The 15,570-nt window shown below is 44.7% G+C and overlaps 1 protein-coding gene across 3 annotated transcripts in view; it reads right to left on the bottom strand.

The window, feature by feature from the left end:
- Positions 1-15,570, bottom strand: part of KIF26A (kinesin family member 26A) — a 228,826-nt gene that overhangs the window by 196,315 nt on the left and 16,941 nt on the right. The gene's annotated exons all lie outside the window — the stretch shown is intronic.

The raw sequence follows: 15,570 nt of genomic DNA, 5'->3' as shown, positions 1-15,570 counted from the left end.
TTCTCTACCTGGAAAATACTAAAAAACAATGCCAAAAGTCAGAATTGATCTGACAGTATACAGTGGTGCCTCGCATTACGATGTTAATTCGTTCCAGCGAAATCGCTGTAGAATGAAAACATCGTAAAGCAAAATTAAAAAGCCCATAGAAATGCATTAAAACCCGATTAATGCGTTCCTATGGGCTTGAAACTTACCGTCCAGGGAAGATCCTCCATAGGGCGGCCTAGGCAGCCCGTGCAGCGAGGAATCCATCCCAGAAAACAGCGGGGGGCCATTTTGTTTACCCGGCGGTCATTTTGAAACCGCCAATCAGCTGTTTTAAAAACATCGTTTTGCGAGAATTGGTTCCCGAAGCAGGGAACCGATCATCGCAAAGCGAAAAAACCCCATTCAGACCATCGTTTTGCGATCGCAATTGCGATCGCAAAAAGATCGTCGTAATGCAGTTTCGTCGTTAAACGGGGTGCCCGTCTTGCGAGGCACCACTGTATTATAATTATGACTATTATTATTCAAAAATACCAGACACTGTCAATCAAAATTATAAAAACACTGATTGTTATGACATAACAGATACAAGTTTTAACCAAAAACCTAAGTATCTGTTAAATATCGGCACAGTATGTGAGCTCTTCCTAATATTGGCAGTTTTTGTAGCTCTGATAGTCTTACTTCTGAGATCTGCAACTGATTATAGTACTGTGGGAAATTTCTTGATATAGTTCCCAAAGCCCCAATGACTATGGAGACCAATGAAGTGTGTTTCACCCACAAGCAAGATGTTTCGATCACCAGATCTCTGCACAGTGGTCGCTACGCGGGGGGGGGGGGGGAACCCATAGGAACACATTAAACTCAGTTTAATCCGTTCCTATTGGGGAAAAAAATCACCGCTATGCGGGGAATCCTCCATCCGGCCGCCATTTTCGCCACCCAGTAAGCGAGGGCAGGGCGCGAAAATGTTGCGGGCGGCCATTTTGTTGACCCAGTGGCCATTTTGGAACCGCCGATCAGCTGTTTGTAAAACATCGCAATGCGAAGATTGGTAAGCGAAACGCTTACCGATCATCACAATGCGATGTTTTCCCTATCGAAAACATTGCAATGCAATCGCATTAGCGATCACAAAAAACGCGTTGCTATGCAGATTCGTCGTTAAACGGTGCGCTCATTAAGCAAGGCACCACTGTATTTTGTTAGTTTTTCCAATTCTTTATTTTCAACTCTGGCATCCCCTGGAATTGTAATGTCAATGATCTAGATATTTATTCATTATATTACTACTATGTCTGGTGTGTTATGTTCAAGGTATCTATCAGTTTGGATCTGGAAATCTCACAAGATCTTGACTTTGTCATTTTCTGACACGTTCTCTACCTGATATTCCCAAGGGTTTTTGAAAGCTGGCAAGTTATATTCTTTGCACCAATTTTGCCATTCTATCATGTCTGATTTTGTAATCTGTTTGTGCAGTCTTTGGACCTTCACATATAAGGTTCTTGGTGTTGCTGGAGCTAAGAAGTAAAAAATACTAACAATTTAAACTGTGAGAACTAAAATTCCAGTGCCATAGCCAAAAGAGAAAGCAAAATGGACTGAAGATTATATCTCTACTAGTGTAGGCAAAAATTTAAGCTATGTTATCCACATGACTCGCAGCAATCAATACACACCTTCCACCAGAGTCATGGCAGCAATGGAAATGCTGCATCGTAACAATCGGAGTGTTGCACTAAAGCAGCAAACTCAGTTCCACATAATTCTTTGAACTCTCCAATGAAGGTTTTTGCTTTCATAGCTTAGGCACACTTCCCAGCCGTCAGTGGTGAACCTCAACAGAGAGATCATGTTCCCTTTTTGTTCAAAGTGGTTTGTATGTGTTATCCACAGAGCAGTCTGAAATCCTTCCAAAGGCTATTAGGCCAAAGAGCTAAATGAAGTTTGTGCTAAGAGCTAAATGAAAATTGATCATTTCCCCTCCTGCTGTCTGCTCTTCTGTTTCATCAGTTCTGTACAGAAACTAGCATATGGTAATGTTAGTGTATAGTTATTAAATTCCATGAACATGAATAAAAGGCCCTGGTTTTAAAGTACAGTGTATTCTGAAACTGGACAAAAATCAAGAGAGAGAAACTTACAAATCCGCGTACATCGAAAAAGAGTTTATACATATATATAGAAGTCCTTCTTAGGCATCCTTCAGTTTCGAGAGACTATGGTAACGTGCTCTGTATGGAGGACTTATGGAGGTCTATAGAAGTAAACCACAGTCATATAAGAGATTTTTGCCTTTGGTTATGGAATTATAAAATCATACTGTAGAACTGTAGCACTCAAAGGGAGCTCAAGACTCATTGAGCCCAACCCAATGAAGCAGGAAATCCACATTAAACCATCCCTGAAAATTGGCCATCAAACCTTTGTGTAAAAACTTCCAGTAAAGATAGTTCAACGCCCACCAAAGGCAGTACATTCCCCTGACGAACAGCTCTTAACTGTCAAGACATTCTTTCTAATGTTCAGCTGGCATTTTTCTCATAATTTGAATCCATTGCTCTTCAGGTTGTACTCTCTGGTGTTACAAAAACCAAGCTTGTTCCATCTTCCACAGGAAAGCTCCACATCTTTGAACAGCTGGATAGCTCAATGGTTGAGGTCTCTAGCTGTGGAGCCAGAGATGGGCAGTTCGATTCCCCCACTGTGCCTCCTTGACAGGGGCTGGATTCAATGATCCATAAGATCCCTCCCAGTTCTGCAGTTCTAAGATGATAGTGGTGGTGATGGTCTGACGATGGTTACCCTATCATCTTTTGGGATTCTCTATTCCAAGGCTTTTCTTCTACAACCCGGTGCGTGGCCAGATGTTTCAGATGACAAATCCCATCAATACTTAACCAGCAAAGCCAATAGTTAGGAATGATGGGAGATGTACTCCCAAGCAATTTGGGATTGCCAGATGTTTACATCAATGCCAGTGAAATCAGAGTCATGTTACAGTGACAAACTGGGCACCTTCTCTGCTTAGGAATTCTAATTCACCTGAACCTCACTCTTTCTGTACGGAATTTTTTCTCTTCAGTGCTGCCTTCAACCAAGATCACAATGGGTTTGTGACTTTCTCACCGGCTTCTCAGCATGCTCAAAATGCTCGCTAACTTGTCTTTTGAACCTTTGTGCCTTGCTGTCACTGCAGATGGTTTTGTGAGAGTGCGACCCCCAAAAGAGGCCAAGCTACTTTGAACAAATAAATAGTGCATATAAAAACAACTGAACTGAAGGTGAAGGCTTATCTTTGAGATGATGCATGGTTATTTTGGAGCTGGCCTGACCTCAAACCATTTCTGAAAGTCAAACTGTTGAGTCTGTTTTAGTGACATTTACATTTAGCTGCCTTGGGTCCTTTTAAGGAGAAAGGAGGGGTAAAAATATTTTTAATAAATTACATAAAATGTAACATTTCCACAATAGTACAGTGGTGCCTCGACTTACGAACACCCCTACTTACGACCATTTCGAGTTACGACCAGCTCCGGCCACAAAATTTTGCTTCGACTTGCGGCCGGAGCTTCGACTTCTGAACAGAAAAAAGGCAGGGGGAAAAGACGGGAAATTCAAACTGTTGGTGGCGAACAGGCTGCTTCTTTGTAGCTCTTTCGCCCCAACGGTTAGGGAAAGGGATGCGGTGGTGGCGGCGGTTGTGACAGATCACAGTAATGTGACAAACCCAGACCTACTGGGACCTGTCACACAGTTACACTAAGCTGCCACCAACCATTCCCTATAATAAGTCACACAGACCAGGGATGGATTTTCAAACAATAAAAGAATAAGGTTTATTTTAAATACAAACAGGGTAAATAAAACAATTAGGTGAATAACATAAAGTAACGTGGCTTATTCTCACTCATACAAGCATACAGTTTGGTTCACCCAGAACCTTAACTTAAAGCCCAGACCCTGAACCTATCAGTTCTGGCTAACCAACAGACACCTGAACCTATCAGGTTGGTACTCTGACACACAGTAGTACCCTGTCTGACACACAGACTACCACAACAACTCCTTCTTCCCAGCTGCTGCTTCGTCTGCTTAGCTTCTCCACACACGCATCACATATTTATACAGTACAGCCCCTCCTCCTGATGTCCCGCCTTCCACTCCCCATAGGATGGAACTTTCCCTCCAAACCCATGACAGACAGGTAACATCAGTGCTGTATGTAACACCTCCCCTCTTTAAAAGTTGTTTTGTAGGGGGAAAGCTAAAAGTGCTTTTCACCAAAAAACAACCTGTATAAAATACACAACAACAGTTATACATACCATATTATACTTACTCATACTTACACTCTAAGTTAAACCATAGCAAATAGGCATTTAAACATTTACCATCTACATTACATCAATTTACCTTTATTCATACAAACCAATTCAAAAACAGGTACATTTTACTTTTTGTCATCCTTATATACACATAGTCCATGTTCTTTCGCCGTCTTCATTCTTCAGGTCTTCTTGATAAGGCGTCAGCAACACAGTTCACTGACCCTCTGACCACCTTCACTTCAAAGTCATAGTCCTGTAGGTTTAAAGCCCACCTCATAAGTTTGCTATTGTGGGTTTTCATTGTCTTTAACCATTGCAATGGTGAATGGTCAGTACACAGAATAAAACGTCTTCCCCAGATGTAAGGCTTGGCCTTCTGGATCGCGTAGACTATGGCCAAACACTCCTTCTCCACGGTTGCCAAATGTCTCTCACCTTTTTGAAGTTTCCTACTCAGGTAGGACACTGGATGCTGGTCACCATTCTCATCCTCCTGGCACAGAACTGCTCCTACCCCGCTGTTAGACGCATCGGTGTAGATTATGAACTCCCGGTCGAAGTCTGGAGCCCGCAGGACTGGATAGTTGATTAACGCCTCCTTCAACCTCTGGAACGCCGCCTCACAGTCGCTGGTCCACGGGATGCTGTCATCAGCCTTCTTCCTCGTCAGATCGGTCAGCGGAGCCGCCATCTCGCTAAACCTCGGGATGAACTTTCTGTAGTAGCCCACCAACCCAAGAAATGATTTGACCTTTTTCTTGGTGTTGGGTCTAGGCCAATCACGAACTGCTTCTATTTTGGCCTCCAGGGGTTTTATCACTCCTCCCCCTACCATGTGACCCAAGTATTTTATTTCTGGGCTACCCAGCTGACACTTGCTGGCCTTTACTGTTAGCCCTGCTGCACTTAACCTCTGCAGCACTAACTCCAGGTGTATCAGGTGATCTTCCCAGGTATTACTGAAGATCCCTATGTCGTCAATGTAGGCCACTGTAAAGTCACTGAGCCCTGCCAAGGTCTGGTCCATCAGCCTTTGGAATGTGGCTGGTGCATTTCTGAGACCAAAGCTCAGGACTCGAAACTCATAGAGACCAAAAGGGCTGCAAAAGGCAGTCTTTTCTTGATCCCTGGGATCAATTCTTAATTGCCAATATCCCTTTACCAGGTCCAATGATGAGATGAACCGACAACCCCCTATGGTTTCAATCAGGTTGTCTAGCCTGGGCATTGGGTAGGCATCAGGAGTGGTTACACGGTTTAGTTTCCTGTAATCGACACAAAACCTAATGCTCCCATCAGGCTTGTCCACAAGGACTATTGGAGAGGACCAAGGACTAGAAGAGGGGACGATTATGTTCTCCCTCAGCATCTCGTCCAGCTCCTTCCGCACCTTGTCCCTATAGGGTCCCGTTACTCGGTATGGGGATACTGCCTGCGGGGGTGCATCCCCTGTGTGGATCCGATGCATCACTCCCTTCACTATCCCCGGCTTGTTGGAAAACACCTGTTGATATTTACTAAGCAGCATTTTTAGTTCTTGCTGCTGGTCTTGGGTGAGTGCAGGACTGATCTTTACCTCCTCTGGGTTGTATTTTACTTCCCCTCTACCCTCCCAGAAGGGTAATTCAGCTTCCTCACTCTCAGCTGCTTTTATCGCGAATAAAACCCTCTGTTCCCCTCTGTAGTAGGGTTTTAGGGCATTCACATGAACCACCCTCCTTGCTTGGTTCTCCTCCTGCTCTATTAGGTAGTTCAGGTCTGACATCTTGGAAATGACCCTATATGGTCCTGCCCATTTGAGCTGCAGTTTATTCTCTCTGCAGGGCCTAAGCCAAAGCACTTCCTCCCCTGGGTCAAAGTGCCTCTCTCTAGCTTTGTGGTCATACCATGTTTTCTGTCTGACCTTCTGAGCTTGCAGGTTTTCTGCTGCCAGCTCTAGATTTCTCCTTAGGTCATTCATCAAGGTGTCTATGTATGTCACAACGTCTTGTGGGTCATCCTGGGTGATCTGCTCCCAATTTTGTTTGATCAAATCAAGGGGCCCTTTCACCCCTAAGTGTGCAGCAGACATGTCAGAGTGACCCCTTTGTAAGATCATGGGGCGATACTTTTCAGGTACCACCAGCTGACTTCTGATCCCATCCCCCCCTTTTGAGATATTCCTCAGGGTCTCTCTATATAAAATCCCCTTTTTCTCCAGAAATCTCACTGGGGTTTCAGGTGTTAGCTGGGCGTCAGTCACCTGTTCAAAACACTTTTGGAGAGTGGCGTCTGCCTTTTGCTCCTGTCCAAATCTGCTGTCTGTGGTTAAGGTTTCCACCACAGCTTCTGAACTCCCCTCTGCTTCCGTCTCTGGCTCATCATTACCCCCCTGAACTGTCCCTGTGGTGGCTTGTGAGCGTGTAATCACTAGCACCCGTTTCACATGTTCAGCCAGGTCATTCCCCACGAGCACGGCTGCTGGCAGAGTCGATGAAATCGCTAGCCGCCAAGCTCCCCTCCAGCCTTGAAAGTTGACAGGTACCTCTGCTACTGGCAGAGAGATTACCTGCCCCTCAATCCCTGCCACCTTCATGCTCTCATTTGGGATTATAAACTCCCTGGGAATAATATCTGGATGGCACAGGGTTACCTGGGAACAAGTGTCCCGCAGCCCCCTATACTGACGGTCAAGTATTCCTACGTCCACCCCTGCTGTCTCAAACAACTGAGAATCTGTTTTTATCAGCAAGCAGCGCTTTACCTCCACAAGAGGACCATTTTCCTCAGCCTGATCAGCAGAGGTAGCTGTTCCAGACTGAGTAGTCATGGCAACAGGCTCCCTCTGTGACAATGAGCTTTGCTCCTTCTGGACACAGAACACAGCTTTTGGCTTGGTCCCACTAGAATTCTGAGGCACCATTCCTTTTAGCTGCTTTAATTTCTCACACTCTGAGATTAGATGACCCTTTCCCTGACAGAAATAACATTTTCTGGTGTATTTTGATTCTCTCTCATCTTGTTTTGGTTTTCCCTCCAAAATCTGAGGTCTTAGTTTCATGTCTGAGGGCTTCCCTTCACCATGGGCCCCTCCCCCTTGCTGGCTTTTCCCTTTTATTCTCAAATCCAGCTCCTTTTGCTTGGCCTCAAACTCAGCCCTGATCTGTAAAATTTCTTCCTCAGCCCTAGCTTTTATCTCTTTTACTTTTTCTTCCGTCTTATCTCTGATTTCTTTTAATTTAATGTCTTTTTGCTGATTATATTTTTCAAGATCTTGCTCACTTTGTCTGGCCTGAGCCTCATACTTTTCTTTCTTTGACATTTCTTCCACTGATAAATTGTTAATAAACTTATTTAGGAACTTCAATTCTAATTGTACCATTCTAATTTGGAGTTTCAGTTCCATCTGTTTGATCCTCATGTCCATTCCCCTTGTCTTGGCATCTGCCTCTGCCTGACTGATTTCAGCTCTTTCTTTTCTTCTGATTTCCATTTCCCTTACCCTCAGTTCATTCTGTTGGGCTAGGATCAATTTTCTGAGTTCTGGGTTCTGCTCTCCTGTGCTGTTACCCTGCACTGAGCCAAATTCATCCTCAGAACCTTGGTCAATCTGGGGGTCTTTCACTTCACTCATTTCGGCCATCTGGCTTCGAGTCAAGGGCATAATCCCCCCTCAGAACAGGCTGCTTTAAAAGTCAAGCCTCAAAATAAAACGACCACTTTTTTCCTCCTTGCCTCAGAACCAGCTCTCCCTAGAGATTGCTGCTGTTCTTCAGCACTAAACTTGCAACAGTATCGAGTCAGAGCCTACCCCCCTCTGCTGGGCCTCTCAGCTGGCAAGCTAGCTCACTGTTACTACGCAGTTTTGCCTCAGCTTTTTCCCGCCAAAACTAGGCTGCCTCAGAGCACCTTAATCTAAGTCTCCCCAGTTGGCACGTTCTTCTACTAGCGCACCTCCCCGTGAGGTACACCTAGAAGATTACCTACGCGCCTCAGACTGTCCCTGACTAGACCCCCCTTGCTCTGGGCACACTTGCCAAGGCTTTGCTGGACCGCTGGACAACTGGACCAGTCGTATCCCACCGCTGCCACCAATCAATGTGACAAACCCAGACCTACTGGGACCTGTCACACAGTTACACTAAGCTGCCACCAACCATTCCCTATAATAAGTCACACAGACCAGGGATGGATTTTCAAACAATAAAAGAATAAGGTTTATTTTAAATACAAACAGGGTAAATAAAACAATTAGGTGAATAACATAAAGTAACGTGGCTTATTCTCACTCATACAAGCATACAGTTTGGTTCACCCAGAACCTTAACTTAAAGCCCAGACCCTGAACCTATCAGTTCTGGCTAACCAACAGACACCTGAACCTATCAGGTTGGTACTCTGACACACAGTAGTACCCTGTCTGACACACAGACTACCACAACAACTCCTTCTTCCCAGCTGCTGCTTCGTCTGCTTAGCTTCTCCACACACGCATCACATATTTATACAGTACAGCCCCTCCTCCTGATGTCCCGCCTTCCACTCCCCATAGGATGGAACTTTCCCTCCAAACCCATGACAGACAGGTAACATCAGTGCTGTATGTAACAGCGGTATCCGAGCACCGGGAGGCTGAGCCTGGCCAGGGTACTCCTTGCCGCCCTCCACCATATGAATTTCCGCTGGTGCTGGCGGTGCCGGTTCCGGAGCTGGAGACAGCATCGGACACCAGCAGTGGCGGCACCATCAGCTTGGGACTGCCTGGTAAGGTAAGGTGCGGGTTTTTTAAAACTGTTCTGGGTTGGTTTTGCAGGGCTGGGGGGGCAGGTCATGTTTCTGTGATGTGTTGTTTGTTTTTTGGTGTGTGTAGTTTATTTTATTTATTTATTTTTGCAGTCCCAGCACGGGACTTGCTCTGTTTGTATTTTTATATTAATTTTTTGAGGGGGGGGGTTGGGGGGGCGGAACGGATTAATTGCGTTCCCATGCATTCCTATGGGAATGCACGCTTCGACTTATGACCATTTCAACTTAACGTTCCATCTTCTGGAATGGATTATGGTCGTAAGTCGAGGCACCACTGTACTGCCTACTTATATTAGAAACAAGACTGACACACAGACATACTTAGAGTAGAACAACTGATATTGGTGGGATTTCAGCTAGTGACCATCAGAGGCTAGGAAAAAAAATACAGTACTTTTGCTGGACCACAACACCCATGATCCCCAACCAAGATGGTCACTGGCCATGCTTAGGAACATTCTGGAAGCTCTGGTTCCAAAAAGTAGTTATTTGGGGGGCTGGTTCCTGATTAACCTATCATCTATTGATGTTAATATATCAACAATGAGTGTGGCTTCTACAAGTTTGCTTCTACAGCCGCCAACCTGTTTCATTCTAACTTGCTAATCTACACACACACACACACACACACACACACACACACACACTCCAACAACATGTGCAGCAGCTAAATGCCAGAGTTATATTTAGGCTAAAATCAATTTAACTGGTCCAATCGATTGTTTCCTCAGGTTCCTGCCTTTGTCTATAGTTCCTGGAGCATTTGCTGGTCCACCTGCAGCCAGTCTCGCTTCCTCCAGGGCGGCAAGTGCAATCTGTCAGCCGTAACTGCAGAATTTTTATTTTTTAAAAAAAGCAACCTCCATTGGACATGAAACAGGTCAGCACCAAGGCAGACCAGGCTGGGGGCTTGGCCCAGAACTGAGAGGGATAATGGAGCTGGGTACACTGAAGGAACTAGGGTTAACTGTTTTGTTTTTTTCGTTATCAGCAGGACTAGAAGAGCACTCCCAGATGAGCAAACGTGGCATATAAAGATGTTAGACATGTCCACAAACCACACCAAAAGGTGCAGGGCAAAATTTGGCAATCCTGGCATGGGAATTCTGGGGATTGTTACCCTGAAAAGTAACTTTTGCTCTGGGCAAGAAGACAACCAGCCTCTCCCACTGTAATTCCCCAGGAAATGTTCTTTGATGCTTCATTATGAAGGTCCCACCTTGCCAATCTGTCATGAGGACTAGCCACTAAGAATCCCCCTCCCCTCCATCAATTTCTTTAATTCAGACACAAGGCCCAACAGCAAGCACATCTCAAACAATCTTTGAGAAAAGAAGTGTGGAGGAAAGGCGGGAGGAAGGGTGGTAACTCAGTGGTTTCGGTCTCTGGTTCTGGAGCCGGAGGTTGGAAGTTTGGTTCGCCACTGTGTCTCCCTTGCCTTCTTGATGGGGGCTGGACTGGAAGATCCACAGGGTCCCCCATCCCAGCTCTGCAGTCGTAAGATTAAGATTTAAAAGCCCCCAGCTTTGATAGGAGAAGCGTTTTCAAACCTCCCGTGTTTCCACTGGAAAAGAAAGAGCTGAACCGGTGTGAGAATCCTCTGCAGTCACACTGGGTGAAGCTTTCTCTCCTGCAGCTGTGCTATAAACATGTCTGAGAAGTTCTGAATCGCAATAGCCGAACATTTGGCAGGAACAATAAAGCAGCCTACCACATATTTCAACAGGTTCAAAGTAACCTCAGATGTCAGGAGCAGATGCTCTTCATACTCTCTCCCCCACCCCCCACCCCTTGCATCCCTCAGGACTTTTGAACTGGTTCGTGTTTCCTACCCTTCCCTCTAATAAGCCAGGGTGCTGGAGAAATTAGCCAGGGAAAGAAAAAGAACAACGGTAATTACCCTCCTCCCACTGCCAGCCTGGAAGGCCCGTATTAATTGAAGTCTTTCGGCTACCTCCTGTCTGGATCGCCTGCCGGGGAGAACCCATGCTGACCTCTGGGGTCAATGCTGCATAATGAGACCCGTTCACCTGCCTTTACGAAGCACCCATTCCTTGCGCTCCGTGGCAAATATGTGCAATGCCGTTCCCATTCATTCCAACCGTGGTTCCCTCAGAAAAGGGACTGGTCCTTGTCTGACTTTTGTGGAGAGCAAATTGTTTGTTTTCTTGCTTGTTTATACACCGCTGGCTGCTCTGAGCAGTTTACGAGACAATAAAACAATAACCTATTCATCCAAGCCGGCATTGAACACCCCTAAATAACAAGGCAATGGATTAAACAAAACAAAAAACCCCACAAATGATAGCAAAGCAGATACTGTATTTTTCCGTGTATAAGATTATACTTTTGTCTAAAATCTTTAGACTAAAAATTGAGGGTCTTCTTAAACTGTACACTGAAGTAAGCTGAGGAGAGAACAAAAACAAGTAGAGGGGAAAGCAGGGATCAAAGCGATCCTGCAGCGCTTTGATCCCTTTCCCCTGCACTTGCTAAACCCGACTCAGATTTCTTAATTTTGGATTAGAAAAGTTGGGGGCGTCTTATACATGGGGGTGTCTTATACACGGAAAAATACGGTAACATACAAGGATTAACTTAAGCAAAGATGCCTTTCAACACCTGTTGAAACAAGGCAGTTTTTAGTATCTTCTTAAAGCATGAGAGAGAGGAGGCCTGGCATACTTCTTCTGGGAGACCACTCCATTATGATGGGGCCATGACCGAGAAGGCTCAATTTCTGGTGACAACATTCCTTGCTCCTCTTGGGTGCAGCAACTCAGAGAAGCAAGGCTTGTGAGAAAGAGGGTGATGTTCTGAGGGGAAAACGTTTAATAGACCAGTGGTTCTTAACCTTTGTTACTCGGATGCTTTTGAACTGCAACTCCCAGAAACCCCAGTCAGCACAGCTGGTGGTGAAGGCTTCTGGGAGTTGCAGTCCAAAACTCCTGAGTAACTCAAGGTTAAGAACCAGTGCAATAGACCATGTACATCCCTCTTCAGGAGCGACACGCTCATTCCTTCTTCAGTCTCGCCTCACTGTCTAGTGTTCTTTGTAGTGGGGAAATCTTTTGCTCCTGAGAGCAGCTACTCACACCACAAATGATTATGAAACCCTGTGGAATCCAGGCTTTTTAGGCCAAATATGTAGTAAATTCATTCTTTGGACTCGAGCTCCCAGAATTATTAGCAACTGGCCAGGGGTTAGAAAAATTCCTAATTCTGAGACAACTCTGCAGGCTGGAATCCTAAATAAAGTCAAATTTGTTCATCTTTGAGCTAGGCCTGAAGATCCACCCTATTTGCTGATCCAGTTACTTGTAGTCTTAAGTCCTGTTGTGCAGCTATGCAACTCTATGTTATACAAGTGATAGCTCTAATCATACCACAGTGGAAGTTCAAATCAAAAAGCATTTCCCTGTAATCGTTGTGCAACAATCGCAGTCAGAACCACGAGACTGATTGTCCAATGAATAGCATAATCCTTGTTGCCTATGTGTAATTACGGCCCAGCAAATTGATACAGGCATAACTTTCTGTTACATGAAGAGGAACAGCACTCCAGCTATTATAACGATTTTCAACAGGTTGGTTTAATGTTGCTTCTGATCATACAATAAAGCCAGAAGAGCTAGACAACCTAGGAGAAGATCTGAGATCTAAGACACCCAAACAAGTCCATTGGTATTTAATGCAGGACTTAAGAAAAGTTACCTTTTTGAACAACAATGCCAAGAATTCCCATTGTCTGAGTTGTTGCAGAAGTTAGTAATAATAATAATTACCTGCCATCGATTCTGGTTTATGCCAACTTTTTTCAGAGTCTTCTAGACCAGTGGTTCTTAACCTTTGTTACTCGGATGTTTTTGAACTGCAACTCCCAGAAACCCCAGTCAGGACAGCTGGTGGTGAAGGCTTCTGGGAGTTGCAGTCCAAAACTCCTGAGTAACCCAAGGTTAAGAACCAGTGTTCTAGACAGACTATTCAGAAGAAGATGACCATTCCTTCTTCCGGGGGTGCCCTGGGACTGTGCATCTTTCCCAAAGCTACATAAACTGGCTGCTCTCCCATGAGCCACAGCATGGAACTGAATTCCCAACCTCTGCCTATGCAGCCAGATACCAAAATCACTGAGCTATCCAGTCTATTATAGTCCCTGCCAAAATCCTGGGACTGTGCAGCTTTCCCAAGGTTACACAGGATAGCTATTTTCCCATGAGCCACAGTGGGGAACTAAACGCCGAGCCTCTGCAGCCAGGTACCAAAATCACTCCTATCCAGTCCCCACCAAAACCTCAAACTCTCCCACTTTCATGCTCGGCTTATGGAAAATCAGTGGATTCAGCACGCACCAGCAAACAGTTGCCTATACTGTATACAGTGGTGCCTCGCTTGACGACGTTAATTCATTACAGCGAAATCAATGTAGAGCGAAAACGTCAAACGAAATTAAAAAAACCAATTGAAACGCACTGAAAACTGTTCAATGCGTTCCAATGGGCTGAATACCTGCTTGTCCAGTGAAGATCCTCCATGGGGCGGCCATTTTTGGTGCCTGTAGTGCGAAAAATCAGTCCTAAAAGCAGCGGGGGGGCATTTTCTTCAGCCAGCAACCATTTTGAAATGCATAAAGCAAAAATTGGTTCCCAAAGCAGGGAACCGATCATCGCACAGCGAAAAAAACCCATTTAAACCATCGTTTTGTGATCGTAAAAGAGACGTTAAGCGGATTCATTGTTAAACGGGGTAATCGTCCAGCGGGGCACAACTGTACTTTGATGTGAGTTGGGAGAGAAAGCAATATATGGATTGTTACATCTCCATCTCCTTTTGACAGTGAAATCCCACTAAGCCCCACCTCCTTTCTATCATAAATTTATCCCAGAACCAGCTAGAAGATATGGAATTTAGTCTTACACACATTATGCATGGTAACATCATTTATCGGTTTCCTTGAGATAAGAAGAGACCAGACAGCACTATCCCCAGCACTTAACCAGACCCAAAACAAATGGCTGGTATTCTCCACCTGAATGCATGGTTAGCAGCTGGATATGGCTTGTGACTTGTAGGATCTGCTACAACATATCAAAACTTGCAAAAGTTACTCTTTTGGACTACAAGTCTCAGAATCCCCCCAAGCCAGCATGGCCAGTAGCTGAAAAACACTGGACACTGCTCTCTGGACACTGCTCTCCAAAAATGTCACTTTTCTAAATCTGACTCTAATTACTAATACTGTATTGTGTTATCCTGTTTGCATACTGGTTTTATTGGTTTGGTATTATTTTTATTTATTATGCCTTGGGTGGAATGGAGGGGTTGGGTCAAGGTTCACGTGTTATTGTAATGACTGCCCAGTGTAGTGGTTTCCATTATGTCGGGAGTAGACCATGTCTAGATGGGCGGCATATAAATGCAATAAATAAATAAATAAATGTCAGAAATGAATGAATTAAACAGTTTCTTCCTTTCATCAATAAAGCTAATCAGCAGCAGAAACTCACCCATCTTTCAACTCCCAAAGCATTCATCCACCATCAAGACCAGGTGAAGAGACCTTTCTGAACATATAATGAAAGAGCCCTTAATTATCATGGCAAAAGGGCATATGTCTTTGAAGTACACAGACGAGTTTCAAAGCAACAGCCTCCCTGAGTTGACTCTGTCTGCACCAGAAAGGCAAAAGAAGCCACAGGACCATCTTGACTTTTCTATGCTTGCTATTTCTTTACACTTTATAAGGGAAAGGGGTCTTTTTTACTTCCCTGTCTTTCCTCAAATGTTGTTAAAGCAGCTAAACAGGAAAATAAGAATAAAGCTGCAGTTAACATCTGCAAACATACTGTACTCATTCCTTCCAAGGAAAACATTCAGAGGATTATACAGTGGTGCCTCACTAGACGATGATAATCTGTTCCACTGAAATCGCTGTTTAGCGAAATCATCGTCTAGCGAAAAGCATTTCCCCACTGGAATGCATTGAATCCTGTTTAATGTATTCCAATGGGGAAGAATCGTTGTTGTCTAGAGAAGATCGGCCATAGGAAAGCCGCTTTGCGAACCGCTGATCAGCTATTTAAATAGCTGTCTTGCGAAGCTTAGGTCCCGAAAACACCCATTTGGGAGCGCGGAGGGAGCTATCAAAATCATCGTCTAGCAAAAATTGGTTTGCGAAGCAGGGTCCAAACATTGTCCAGCAAAATTCCCCCATAGGAATCACTGTTTTGCGAATCGGCTATAGCAATCACAAAAAGTCAATGTCTAGCAAAAAAACTGTCATGCGAGGTAACTGTCTAGCGAGGCACCACTGTACTATAAGGCTGCAAAAAGATTTACCGGAGGATCAGGTCCTGTTGAACCCCATGAGAATTGCTTCTGAACAAGCTTACTTAGATTTTCACTAGGGGTATATATCTCTGCATACTTTATTCTCACAGTTAAGAAAGCGGGGGAA

This window comes from Pogona vitticeps, chromosome 1 (assembly GCF_051106095.1).
Source record: "Pogona vitticeps strain Pit_001003342236 chromosome 1, PviZW2.1, whole genome shotgun sequence".
NCBI lineage: Eukaryota > Metazoa > Chordata > Lepidosauria > Squamata > Agamidae > Pogona > Pogona vitticeps.
Note: the sequence above shows the minus strand (reverse complement) of the source record. Positions and strands in the feature narration are given on the sequence as shown.